General features: G+C 44.5%; 1 protein-coding gene and 1 non-coding gene across 6 annotated transcripts in view; one reads left to right on the top strand and one right to left on the bottom strand.

Annotated features, from left to right (window-relative positions):
- The window catches only part of Mapre2 (microtubule-associated protein, RP/EB family, member 2), a 141,529-nt gene that overhangs the window by 64,189 nt on the left and 63,667 nt on the right, over positions 1 to 13,673 (bottom strand). The gene's annotated exons all lie outside the window — the stretch shown is intronic.
- Positions 12,302 to 12,403, top strand: Gm23207. The gene has a single exon (XR_003952713.1). It is a non-coding gene; the product is annotated as a U6 spliceosomal RNA (small nuclear RNA).

Genomic DNA, 13,673 nt, shown 5'->3' with positions numbered 1-13,673 from the left:
GTGGAATTACTCCTTTCCTATTAACTGCATGCTAGTCTTCTATTCGGATCTTTCATGTAATTGCTACCTTTTTTGGAGGCTTCTAAATCTGGATGCTCCCATCCATCACTCTGGGCGTCGTTTAATACTGCCTTGGCCTTTGCTTTCCTGTACCCTATGATGTAATCTACAGGCCCTAACTTGGAGAGTGAGGTGAAAGACTCCTTCCTGCAATGAGTGAGCTTTCTCTGGAAGTCAGGGAATGTCTGGCTCCTTCTGTTGTGCTGTTAAACACTGAGATATTTGCCTACATCCAAAAGCTAAGTTATTGCCTGTAGGTTGTTCTTAATGTATCATCTCTGATGATCCTATGGAGAAAATCCCTTCTGAGGGAGCCCGAGGTTGGATGGTGGACACAACACAGAACAGGTCGTTATTGCCTCTTCACACTTTCCAGGTAGTGGGTAGGTCCTGAATATTCTGTAGTCAACAGGACTTTTATTTTAGCTTTGTGAAGTATAACCATGAGGTCACAGAGTTTTAGTAAACTTGATATGCCTTACTCAATTACAATTTATATCTTGATTGATAAAAGGCATATCTGAGTGTCAGTGTGTTTATTCAGACTGGCCTTTCAGTTCTTTTGATAAAGTTGTCCTTGTTTTCTGGTATGACAAGATGTTCCAGGCTCAGCTAGTAACTTTATGACCTAAAACCAGTCATTTCTCCAAGGTCCTGACTTCTTTCTGTAACAGACAGTATTTGATGACACAGAAGGAATAAATGTTTTAAACATGGCTAGATAAATTACCAAAATCTAAAGTTTTAGGTTTTATAGAACAGGTCTATATACTTACTAAGCAATTGCACTAAACTTGAAGCCGTTTGCTTTCCTCAAGGTGATACCAATCTGCTTCCTGCTCCGAGGTGTTAATCGAGGAGTTTATAAACAGAAAACAGCAGTCACGTGCCACCCACACGCCACCCACATGACAGACACCACACGCCACCCACACGCCACCTACACGCCACCCACACGCCCTCCAAGTCAGTGGCTCTCACCTTCCTAATGCTGCAACCCTTTAGTACAGTTCCTCATGTTGTGCTGACCCATAGCCATATCATGGTTTCATTGCTATTTCCTAACTATAATTTTGCTACTGTTATAAGTCATAATATAACTATCTCATATGCAAGATATTTGATATGTGAACCCCCCAAGGGGTCACGAACCATAGGTTGAGAATCACTGCTCTAAATTCTCCTTCCCTTGAAGACCTGAAAATCTGCCAGCATTGAACCCCGGGTATGTGACCATGAATACTTTGCTACACTTCTGTTAAAGCTTCGACTGCTTTTCAGCCAACAGCTTTCACTGTTCTCTTTAGAGGATATTTTACTAAGGGGAACCATTTACTTTTACAATGAAATCACCTTTCGCCACCTTTATAAATTCTATAAAGCCTCAGTAAGGATAAATAATTCAAAACTTAAAAGTATTTTGGACCATTTGACAGGGTTTCTATATCGACCACTCTGGCCAGCGATACACTTTTCTAATGATTTTGCTGGTGATAATAAGAAGCCTTTACATTTCCCAGCAATGGATCGGCGGAAGGCGAACTGTCAAGTGCCGGGTGGCATCCAAGCAAGGGTGATGAACAGTGTGCTCCAGGTGATTTAAAAACTAAACAGAGAGGGGAGAAACAAACAGATCCATGCTGGACAAGCACACTCCACTGAGTGGAAAATGGTCCGTAGTTACAGAAGATGAACAAATACCAACTAGGGCAGGAAGACGAGATTAAAACAACAACCCAGCACTTGGGTGGCAGAGGCAGGCGGATTTCTGAGTTCGAGGCCAGCCTGGTCTACAGAATGAGTTCCAGGACAGCCAGGGATACACAGAGAGACCCTGTCTCAAAAAAACCAAAAAACAAACAAACAAACAAACAACCCCCCCCCCCCAAACAAAAACAAAAAACCCAAAACACCACACGTGGACGGCTCCAGAGCAGCCATGAAGCAGCACTTCCCTCTAGGTCTGTGATGATAACATTCTCCCGAGGACAGCTGTTCTTGTATTTATTCTCCCACAAATAAGGCCCTCTATGTTTTCACAGAGCTCATTAAGACGAGGGGCAAACAACAAAAACAGCAGCAGCGTGGTACTTTAGAAGCCTCGTTAGTTATCAGCCCCGCCCTCCAACGGCTTCGGTAATAGGTCTCCGACACACCTGCAGCCCCTGGCACTGCTGGATCGGAGGGCCTTATGGGAAAACTAGGTAAGTGGACAGAGCCTGAGTCAGGAAACCCTAATAGGTGAGCCCTGAGTCACAGCAAAGACACCTTGTTGAAAAAACAAAAATAAAAAGGGGCTGGGCATGGTGGCACACTCCTTTAATCCCAGCATTCAGGAGGCAGAGGCAAGGGGATCTCTGTGAGTTCGAGGCCAGCCTCCTCAGTCTATAGAGTGAGTTCCAGGACAGCCAGGGCTACACAGAGAATCCCTGTCTCGAAAAAAACCAAAAACCAAACAAAACTGCAGAAATCCCTATCCTCAGAAAGCAGTTGCACTTCTGACTTCTCTGTGGACACTGACTTCAGAGTAAGCAAGCCCAGCCTGGGACCCAGCATCCTGCAGGCTTCTCCTGCTTCTCCTGCATTCGATGTTTGGTGATGGGCAGGACAGAGAGGCACAGCAAGCTTATGCTTTGCAGCAATTATTGAGCCATATAAAATTAGACATTGCATTTCTCCTTGCTAAAACAAATGGAATTTTCTGTGAGTCAATGAGACAAGTTAGCCTGGATTAAGGTTTGTCAAGCCCCAAACATGGAAAAACCAAAATAGGAATTCTACCATGTTACTCGTCATGGGTCCTGAAACCCAATTACAAAATAGCCCGCAAGTCTGTCCAAGAACCAATTTGGCGAGGTTTAAAAATTTCTGGGGAAGCATTCTTCAAAAGTAAACAGATAGGTAAAATGTCTGTCAGCGCTGCCTGCTAACGGAAATGATTTCTTAGGTCACTCGTTCTGTCTCTTTGCCCCACCCAACTCCACCAAATTGACCCCCACAGCCCTACTGTCTCCATTTTCTCCTCCACACTCTCAGTCAACCCCTTCACAGCTCCCTCAAAGCAGGGTCACGATAGGTCAGGTGTTCCAGGATCTATGTCTTGCTTTGGGGTTGTCCACATAAGAGCAATTTAAGAAGTTAATTTGGTCACCCCTGGCAATGGGCATAGAGACATTCTACATCTGTACTGCATGAAGGGTGGGTCTCTATAGGCACGGCAATCCACAGGTCTCTGCCTGTCGTCTTCCTCCTGTGGAGGACATGACACCTTGGTGTGGTGGTGTTCTTCTATCAGTCAGGGGCAGAGCAGGTAGCTGTCCTTTCTTTATCCTAGTTTGATGCCTGGCTTGGTGGCCAGGCTCTTATGCCTAGGACTCATATAAACCAAACCAAATCAAATCAAATCAAATCAAATCCAGGCAGCATAGCATGGGAGGAGGAAGACAGAGAGCTGTGGACTGCCATGCTACTAGAGACCCGCCCTTCAGTGCACAGCACATTTGGGCCACAGACACCAGTTTGCTGCCACACCATGCATCACAGATGGACACTGTCACCCAGAGGCCCTCAGGAGCCATCACAATGTGCAAGTGTATGGTGGTCAAATGGGAGAGAAAGAGAAGTGGAGCAGATTGAGCATTATGGAGTGAAATCAAACTGGAGACCCAGGGTAGAGAGGAGTAGTCTCTTGTGTGTGTCCAGCCCCACCACCTGGGGCTATGGTGAGGTTCTGGCCTGAGCGGCTGCTGAAGTATAAGTCTGATGTATGAGTCCGTGCTATGTAGGGGCAGAGATTAATGTTCACTGCAATGAACATCTGCAAGTGTGTGGACAGAAGGACGCACTGTGGGACACACTGACAGACTACAGCTTCTAAAGTGACTTTTTTTTTCTATGCTTTGTTGTTGCTGTTTGTGTGTGTGTGTTTTATTTGGGGCGGGAAGCTGCAAGGGGCACTGGTGGATATGAGGGGAGGGGGAGATGAGGGGACTGGGGTACTTAATGTGACACAAAGAATAAATAAAAAGTGAAAAAAAGAAAAAAGAAATTAATTTGAGGAAGGAGGCCTGTGGAATCTATTTTGATTCTTAACAGCTAACTTCTGTGTTCACAATCTCCCCAAATTTGCAGAGTAACCAGCCCTCTGTATGCAGTGGGCTTTGCCTGCTGCTCAGCACAGTGGCCCTATTTAGCTTGCATCTGCTCCAATCCAATCACGTTGAAGCTAAATCTTTAAAAGTCATTATGGGGACGGCCAAAGGCTCAATCGTTAAGAGTGCTTACCATTGCTGCAGAGGACCCAAGTTCAGTTCCCAGCACCCTTTTCAGGTGATTACAGCCCTCTAACTCCAGCCCCAGGGCCTCTGATGCGCTCTTCTAGAATCCAAAGGTACCACCTCCCTGCACACAGTGCAGAAAAACTCACACAGCACATGTACACCCCCCCCCCCCCACACACACACATACAGACACACACACAGACACACACACGTAGAAATTGACAAGTCTTTCTTAAAGGCAAGAAGGACTTCAGTTACTCTCTTGGCTCACTCCCTTAAGGAGCCTATACTCAATTGGAATCTTCGTGCTTTGCTATAAAACGTTCAGAAAGTTTGACTAGTTACACCAATACATCCCATCACATAGTTTTTGCTGACAGTATCAGTACCTATGACTATCTTTCTCCTCCTAAAACAATCTCTATTTTCAGCAAACCTCTCATCACTGGGAGAAGAAACTCACCACCAAGAGTCTAAGAAAATACAGTTTCCCTCCACTTCACATAAATGAAACAAAGAGCAGAACTGGAAAAGATAAATAAGACAATGAATGTTGTTTTCCTTTCATGTGAGCAACTCATATATTTGACTTTACGATGATTTGTAAAGGCCTTATAAAGGTCTATACCCAGGATAGCTCAGCTACAGCTTTGGGTGAGAGAAGCACCTGTCGTCCCCAAACCTCTTCTCCATCAGACAGATGCGGGACTCACACCTGCCTCATTCAGATCCCAAATCAGACTCTTCTCTGGTCAAAGATGTTAGAATTGTCGAGGTTAGAGCACTCCGCAAATAAGGTAAGGAGAGGGGCTGCGTTTCAAGCTTGTAACAGGGCTCTTACTCAGAAAAATCTTTTTAGGGTAGTTCTAATAAAACAGCCTAAATCTTTTAAGAATAGTCTTAGTATGTACAAATATGTTTAAAATAAGAAAGATTTATCAAGTTGATGATATAATAATGACCTTAAGCTTAGCAGTTATAGTTCCTAGAATAACTTCAACCATAAATATTCTTTTTTTAAAAAAGTACATCTATGTCCAAGGATTAAGATGCTTAGTCAGCTGGGCGTGGTGGCTTTAAGCTGGGCGTGGCGGCATATGGCTTTAAGCTCAGCACTTGGACTGAAGAGTATGTGGATCTGTGAGTTCGAGGAAAAGCCTGGTCTACAGAGTATGTTTCAGGCCAAATGGGGTTATACAGTGAGACGCTGTCTCAAAACCCAAATCAAAAATCCTCAAACAATAACAGAAAAAGAGGACGAGCCAAGGGCAGGAAGCCCCCACTGCTCTCGTAGGTTCTAGTCTGCTTCTCCGAAGGTGGGTGGGAAGCCTGTGACTACACACACAGGGCCCAGCTCCTCCAGAACGAAACCCCCAGAACATCCTTCATGATGAACTGGGGGTTTTCATAGAGAGCCAGGCGTAATGTGTGCCTCAAGCCAGAAAGATCCATTTTTCATCTGTGTATAATTCATTCCCCAAATGAAGAGCTGTGAGGGGCAGGACTGAGAGGCTACTTCACCAAGGAAAGAATATCTCTACACCATGCCCATTCATCATTCCTTAATCACTGCCTACTCATTCACTCATTCATTCCTTTCTCTTCATTCATTCATGACCCAGATGTGCGGGCATGGGAGGAAAGATCTGTCCAAGGCAGAGATCAAATCTAAGCAGAGGGGTCCAGAAAAACCATCGAAAGAAAAACCTTGACAAGACTCAATCATCCCCAAGAGGGCACTTCATTGAAGATGGTGTTCTGAGGTTTCTATGTATCTTCTGGTGTATGACTGAGGAAGGAGATTACAGACCTCACCCTGTCTCCGTGTAGTAACTACACAGCTGTGGGCAGACTCACGTACTTTACTCGTGTTGTATCTTCTGTGATGGGATGAGATAGATGAGGCAAGCCAAACTCCTTGGGAAGAAGAGGCGGCCTCTGAGGTGGCAGAGGTCTGAGCCCAGAGCTGAGTTCACAGCAGGATGGGAAGGAAGAGTTGGGCATCAGGCATGTTACTAGACACCGAAGTACACCATTTCCCCTTCAAATTAGGCACCAGTGGTTCAAAACCAGCAAAGGAAACCAGTGAAAAGGCCTTCACGGGAAGGTGCTTTGAGGACAAAGCTTTAGAGGCTGGCTGCTGGCTGTACTCCAGGCCTTTATAGGCTGTTGTGTTATCATCTACTGCTTGATGATATCAATGTGAGCATAGGGTTCTGATTAGCTCCGTCACCTAAACTTCTAAGTCCTGCAAATAACCTCTACTTCCTAGAGAGAGTGAATAGAAAAATAACGTAAGGGTGCCTGCCACTTCGATAATTAATCATTACTTTAAACTTTTTATTCTATTTGTGTGTGTGTGTGTGTGTGTGTGTGTGTGTGTGTGTGTGTGTTTACACTGTACGCACCTGTGGATGAGCCTACAAGCATGTGAAAGCCAGAGGAGGTCATTAGACATCCTGTTGTCCTCTTTATCCCCTTGAGACATGGTCTCCCATTGAGCACGGATCATCCGGAGCCAGAGAGCCCCAGTGATCCATCTGTCTCCATCCCCTGCAGGGTCTGGCTTTTTACAGAGGTGCTTAGGATTTGAACTCAGGTTTTCGTGCTTGCGCAGCAAGCGCTTTTACCTGCTGAAGCATCTCTCCAGCCCTGTCCCCTTTAAAATGCACTTTTAGAATATGACAAAAATTCACAGATCTCTATAGCTATCTGCAAAGTGAGGCCCCATCGCTTGCCTTGGCCACAAACCCTCCACCTTTAGTAGACAGCTGCTGCCTGCAACTTCAACGGGTGCTCTCATCCGGAGTCTCCTGAGCATGTCCTCTGTTTCGTTACTGACCAAGAGGAAAGAATCCTTTAGATGTCAAATCCAGGTAGACATTTTTGTTATTTTGATTTTTAACTGAGAATTAAGTTGATATCTATGGCCCTGAAATCAATCAGAAGCTTGACTCTTACCCAAGAAATAAGAAAATTTTAGAATTCTAAACAGGCTTTTTGTCTAGGGATATGAATGAAAGCTAATTTCATATAGTGAGAAAGTAGCTAAGGTCTTTCAGATGCATACTCTGTGCACACATTCATGCAGGCACAGTGGTCGCATGTCTCTTCATATGGTCAGAAATGCAGCTGATTGTATTCGCCTAAATACCCATCTGTTCCAAGCAGTGGGTGGCTTTGTCCATGTTCTGAAAATAATCCCAATAACCCAGGGCTTGTTCCCAGGCCACAAGACTTGGCCGGTCTCCTCAGGGCACCAACTTTTGCCCAGCAGCCCCGCCTACCCCTCTTGGCTCCCTCTATATCCTCTTCTTCTCCTCCATATGCCTTCTGTTTACTTTCCCAGCCTTGCTTGGCCTTGTTCTCTGCCACTCTGACCTTCCCTCCTTCCCAGGATCCCAAGTAATTTTAAGTCAGGGCCCAAGTCACCCCACCCAGCACGGCCCCGGGTTAACCTTTCAGGAAGCAGGCACGCTGGGTACCACTGCATGGTCAGGCTCAGCTGCTCACCCGCCCTGTGTAAGACCCAGTGCAGAAGGCAAAGCAAAAGCAGAAGAATGTGTGGCAATGGGATGGGGCTCAGGTGCTGCTGTTTCTCCTCTGTCAGCATCTTCAGTTTGCCTTCTCTAAACCTTCTGGTAATGAGGAACAAGTGATGGATGGATAGCGGCTCCCAGCTGATCATGAAGGGACGACAGGGGCACAGGCTTAGGCAAAGAGACGGAAGCTCTTTCCAGAACTTGGCACTGTCACCCACACCTCATGCTTCAGGTCCAGCTTCCACGTCAACTCCTCAGCATGCCCTCCCTGCCCACCCTGAAGTGGCCTCTCCTGTTACTCGACAGCATTCTGTTCCCGGCTCCTGGATATTACACAATCCAGGATTAGCTTCAATGTCAACTCCTCAGCAAGCCTTCTTGCCTCCCCGCTCCCCCATGCAAGATCTGTGCCGGCAGAACTTTATAGTGCATGTCTTGTTTTCTGCCGTATCTCCAGGGCATGCACAAAACTGTACGACTGTGCTGAATGAATGAGTGTTTCGGAGGGTTTTGAGGGGAAGAGAAAGCTGCAGGACACTCAAAACTATACCCCACTGTCCTGATATACCCATGTGCTGTGAGGCGGCTTGCAGGGAACACATTAGGGCGGAGTGGACTAACGGACTTTGTCTTTTGAATTAAAAAAAAAAAAGCAGCAGCAGCAGCGGCGAGTTTGGGGGTAAGTAATGTGTGTTCTCCATGTCAGTTGTGTAATGCTCCTAGCTGATCAGCAGACTCAACAGGGCTCTGACCAAGGGCACCCGCTTGGTTGGGTAAGCTTGGCCACCTGTGTGGCCCCCAGGAGACCTCCTTCGATGGTGAGGCACGGAGGCCGGATGAGGTGATACAGAACAGTGTTTGGCGAGTGCCCATTTCTCCTGTAGGAGAGAGTCATCAGCACGGTTGTGTCCTCTCAGCAACGTCCTACAGCTGCTTTTATGCCCTGATGTGGGAAAAGTGACCGGTTCTGTGAGGTCACAGTTATCAGGTTGCAGAGCTGGGGTCTGGAGCTGGGGTGATTCTAGGATGGCTGTTGTCGATGCGAGCCCCCTCCCTTCCAGACAGGCATGAGGAGGGGGACAAGATACAAAGCTCACTGATTCTTCAGTGAGAACCGGGCTGGGGTGCTACTAAAGCTGTTTTGTACAGGGGACCAAACCCAGGACCTGGGGTATGCTAGGCAAGTGACCTCCGACCTTCTACACCTCAGAGTATATTCCCAGCCTTCTAATCTTATTTTGGGACTTGGACTCAGCTGAGTTCTCTGGGACAGCCTTGAACTCTTGTAGCGCAGGTAGGCACTGAACCCAGTTCTTCAGCCTGGACTTAAACCCCAGGATTTTTAAACACATGAAGAAAGGCCAAACAGTAGAGATTTGGGTGAGACTTCCCCAGGGTTATTGATGGGAAGGAACGCTTTCTGGCGGGAGCACCTGGCAGCTGGAACACATAAGCCATGCTGGTATTTAGGATCTGCCACGTTTTCCATTTCTAGTTACTATGTATTTTGGAGCCAAGGCTCTCAATTTACTTTTTGTGGTAGATTAGCAAAAATGGACATTACTGCTTATAGTTTTTTTTCCCCCAAAGCTAATAAAAGACTTTAGATTGGTATCTTGACAATGTGTTTAGAATAACATATCCTTAAAAATATAATCTTGATTATCTCACTCTCAAAGACTGGTGTTTATCCAAATGCCTGCACCTTCATTATGGTAAAAATGATTTTTAAACATGTGAGAACATCTTGAAATGAAAAGCAAGTGCCACAAAACAGACTATTAATGAGACGGTAAAGTGCAGGCTAACATTTAAAGAGATTCTAGTAAACTTAAGTCCAAACTGAGTAACAGACTCTCATTCCCTGAGTCCTTCTTCTGTCCATCCTCTCCAAATTCTTTCCAAAGCAGGCTCGGTCAAAAGGGAAAACTTCAAGCCAGGGATCAGAATGCTACGAAGCTGGGGTGAAAAAGCTTCCCTCTGGCACCTCGGTCACCCTGTCTTCTACAAAGTTTGGGGTCAACAATACCCAAACAGGTTACCAAATAAATAAAAAAAAATAAAAATAAATAAAAATATCCCATGATGTTCTAAGTAAGATTACAATTTTGCATTGAGCCACATTCTAGCTATCCTGGGCCACATGTCACCAGCAGGCAGCAGGTTGAACATTCTTGCATGATAATCTGTATCAAACTCACGCCACAATCCTAGAGACCACAGTCCATATTACATATATGAAAAAAAAAAGACATATTTCCTGAACATGGCAACAGACAGACATGCTGGTGACCGCAGTCACTGAGATAAGGTAAACGATTTCAGCACAGGGCTATCGCTGTAGGCGGCAGTACTGAAGCCAGGAGCCCTCTTCCTGTCAGCTCACACAGCAGCTTCCCCCAAACTAACTGACCCCTCAGCAGAGATGCAGGAACTCAACGGGTTCCTTCTTTCCCCCCTTTCAATTCAAGCTGGGGATTCCAGGCCGGGGAATGGTTCTAGCCGCATTCAGGGTAGGTCTTCCCTCCTGGGATAAAACCCTCTGGAAACACCCGCACTGATGTGCCCAGGAGTCGTTCGTTGGGAATCTTCTCATAGGCAAGTTGGCAATAAAGAGGACTAACGGAAAAGAGCCTGAGCTGTTGGAGCCCATTCCATACGAATTCATGGCCTAATGTACACAAAGAAATAAAATACCAGCACCAGGAAAAAAAAAAAAAAAGAGTAAACTAAGGATATTTTCCAATTTGTTTTGTAGTTCTAGGAATTGAACTAAAGGCCTCAAACATGCAGACAAGTGCCTTACCACTAAGCCACATCTCAGCCAACTTCTTAACATTCTTGCTAAGAACTACTGTCTTGTATATTTAAAAATTGTTTTTGTTTTTAAATCAACAAGCTCATTTACCATTACCAGAACGAAGACACTAGCAGTCTTTTCTATATCAGAATTATCTAGAGAAACACTAATTCACCCATACCAGAGGTGGGAAGCAGGAGGAAGGAAGGAAGGAAGGAAGGAAGGAAGGAAGGAAGGAAGGAAGGAAGGAAGGAAAGGAGGGAGGCAGGGAGGGAGGAAGAAAGGAGATCGGCAGTATTTCTTGGCTTTACTCTCTTCAGTCTTCTTACAGGTCAAAAGTTACAGCATTTACATGCTCTTGGATGAGTACACACACATAGATATACTCATGCATGAGTGCGCATGTGTGTGTGTGTGTGTGTGTGTGTGTGTGTGTGTGTGCGCGCGCGCGTGCGTGTATGCGTGTGCACTCACACACACAGAGCGTTGCAGTATTTCATTGCTCTCCTTCTCTTGTTTTAGTTATAGGTGTGAATTCCACCATACCCAGCAAGGGTGTCTAGCATTGAAATTTTCAGAGGGAAGAGCAAACACTGAGCACTTGAGTGGGTAGGAGCTATGTCACATACAAACTGGATCAGGCACCAAAATAACAGACACACTGTAAGACCCTTGGCTTGAGGAAGGAAGGAGGGTGTGTGTGGCTTGAACAAAGAAATCTTATAGTGGTAGTAGTTTAATGTGGAGGATTCGTGGCCTCTACTGAATGTAAGAATGTTTTACCTACTACACACATGCACCAGTGTTTGTAGAAGGATACAGGGGATTCTAACTCAGGTCCTTACACAAGTGCTCTTACCCACCATACTGTCTCCAGAGCCCCAAGATGTGGGACTCTTAAAAGACAGAATAAGAACTGGTTAGCTACTTACTGACATGTCTAGAGAATGGCAGAGTGAAGAACACCAACTACTGTCTTGCATATTTGAAAATTGTTTTTGTTTTTAAATCAACAAGCTCATTTACCATTACCAGAATGAAGACACTAATAGTCTTTTTATATCAGAATTATCTAGAGTTGGGTCTAGAGGTCATGTGTGATTACTGTTTCTCAACTTTGAAGTCAATATGAACTGATGAAAAGTGTCACTCTGGAAGCAGTCACATCCAGTCCCCACGCCTAGTTTCCAGTGAGTCCCAGGAATCATTTGACATAGAAACTTTAAAACGTTTTGAAAATTAGTCTTGAATTCAACCACTAACTAATAAATCTAACTTCATTTTGACTGTCAAATTTGAGCCCAAGATCTGATGTCACAGAGGCTGCATGGAGGTCATATTGAAACAATGTGACATTACTTTTCATTATCTCCCCATTAGCTGCTATTATAGTCAATATCACACTAAGCACAACAATACCCAGTTCATGAAAACACCAATAGATTCATTCACATGTTTGTATGTGTACATAAATGATAAGAAGACTACGTTATTAAATAAGCTCAAATAGCTTATAACCTGATAAAGCAAAGAAATTACTTTTTAAAATGTCTTTTTAAAAAAGAATTTTCCCATTAAAAAATATGCACATTTTTGCACTATAGAAAAAGCAGAAAAATGTGCTCGCTTTGGCAGCATATATACTAAAACTAGAACGATACAGATTAGCATGGCCCCTGCCCAGGGATGACAAGGGGGATAAAGAAAAGAAAAAGCAGAAAATACAGAAAAAAAATAAGATTTAAACATTTTAAATATCCATAATTCAGGCTGGGGATTAGCTCAGTGCCTACCACACACAAGGCTGAAAGTTTAATTCCCAACATGGATAAAAAGAGCCATTATTTTCTTACTCCATCACAACCTCATCTTTTTAAGTTTCTTTTAATTAGCCTGGCATGGTGGTGCAAGCCTTTAATTCTAGTACTTGGGAAGCAGAATCAGGATGATTAGGAGTTCAAAGCCATCTCTGGCTACACTGTCCGTTCACAGTGGACCTGTGCAACAGGAGACCTCATCTCAAAAAACAAAAAACCCAGTGTTTTATATGTATGGTAGAACACTTTATGCATTTTCACAAGCACACACTTTAAAATGGGTTCTCACACATAATCAATGCATACAGTCTTCTACACATAACTATACAATCAATGCACACATATACTGTTCTACATATAACTTCATAAGCAATGCATGCATACAGTCTTCTACACATAACGGCACAGGCAATGAATACATATAATCTCCTCACATAGAGTTGAAGATTGTCCCTTCTCCTAGAGTCCCATGTATTGGCAACCTCAGAATGTGACCTTATTTGCAAATAGTGTCTTTACAAATGAATTAGTAGAGAGGAAGATATTGGATTAGGGTGGACCTAATGACTTTTAAGTGATGGTCCAAGAAAATACACAGATGAAGAAGGAGGCAGGATAATCAGAAGCAGGGACTGAGTGTTGAAACTAGAGACCACAGAACATATGAGGCCACCAGGATGGGAAGGGACAGAAAAGACTCTTTCCTAGAGCCTGTGAAGGCAACATGGCACTGCCAAAGGCATAGTGCAGATCTAGCCTCACCAGGAGAGAGGACAAAGGTTAAACCACCCAGTGTACAGCAGACTGTTGTGGGAGCCTTCATGAAAACAGCTTTGATAACACCCAGCTGTTCCTCTTAACACCTCATGCACACATTTCATATCTTCACAGATCGTGTGTATATTTAAGTATGCAGGTATATCACAATGACCCAATTCCAGAGCCATATATTAATGTTTAAAGAACACCTCTGGGGGCTGGAGAGTGGTTAAGAGCATTTACCTTCTCCTCCAGTGGACCCCAGTTCAGTTTCCAGCACCCACATGGCATCTCACACCTGTCTGTAACCCCACTTGTGGGGGAATCTAGCATCCTCACACATGTACATACACTTAGAAAAAAACCCAATGCATATAAAAAATAATAACAAATAAATCTTAAAAACAAAACCAAA

The sequence above is a fragment of the Mus musculus genome, chromosome 18 (assembly GCF_000001635.26).
Source record: "Mus musculus strain C57BL/6J chromosome 18, GRCm38.p6 C57BL/6J".
NCBI lineage: Eukaryota > Metazoa > Chordata > Mammalia > Rodentia > Muridae > Mus > Mus musculus.
Note: the sequence above shows the minus strand (reverse complement) of the source record. Positions and strands in the feature narration are given on the sequence as shown.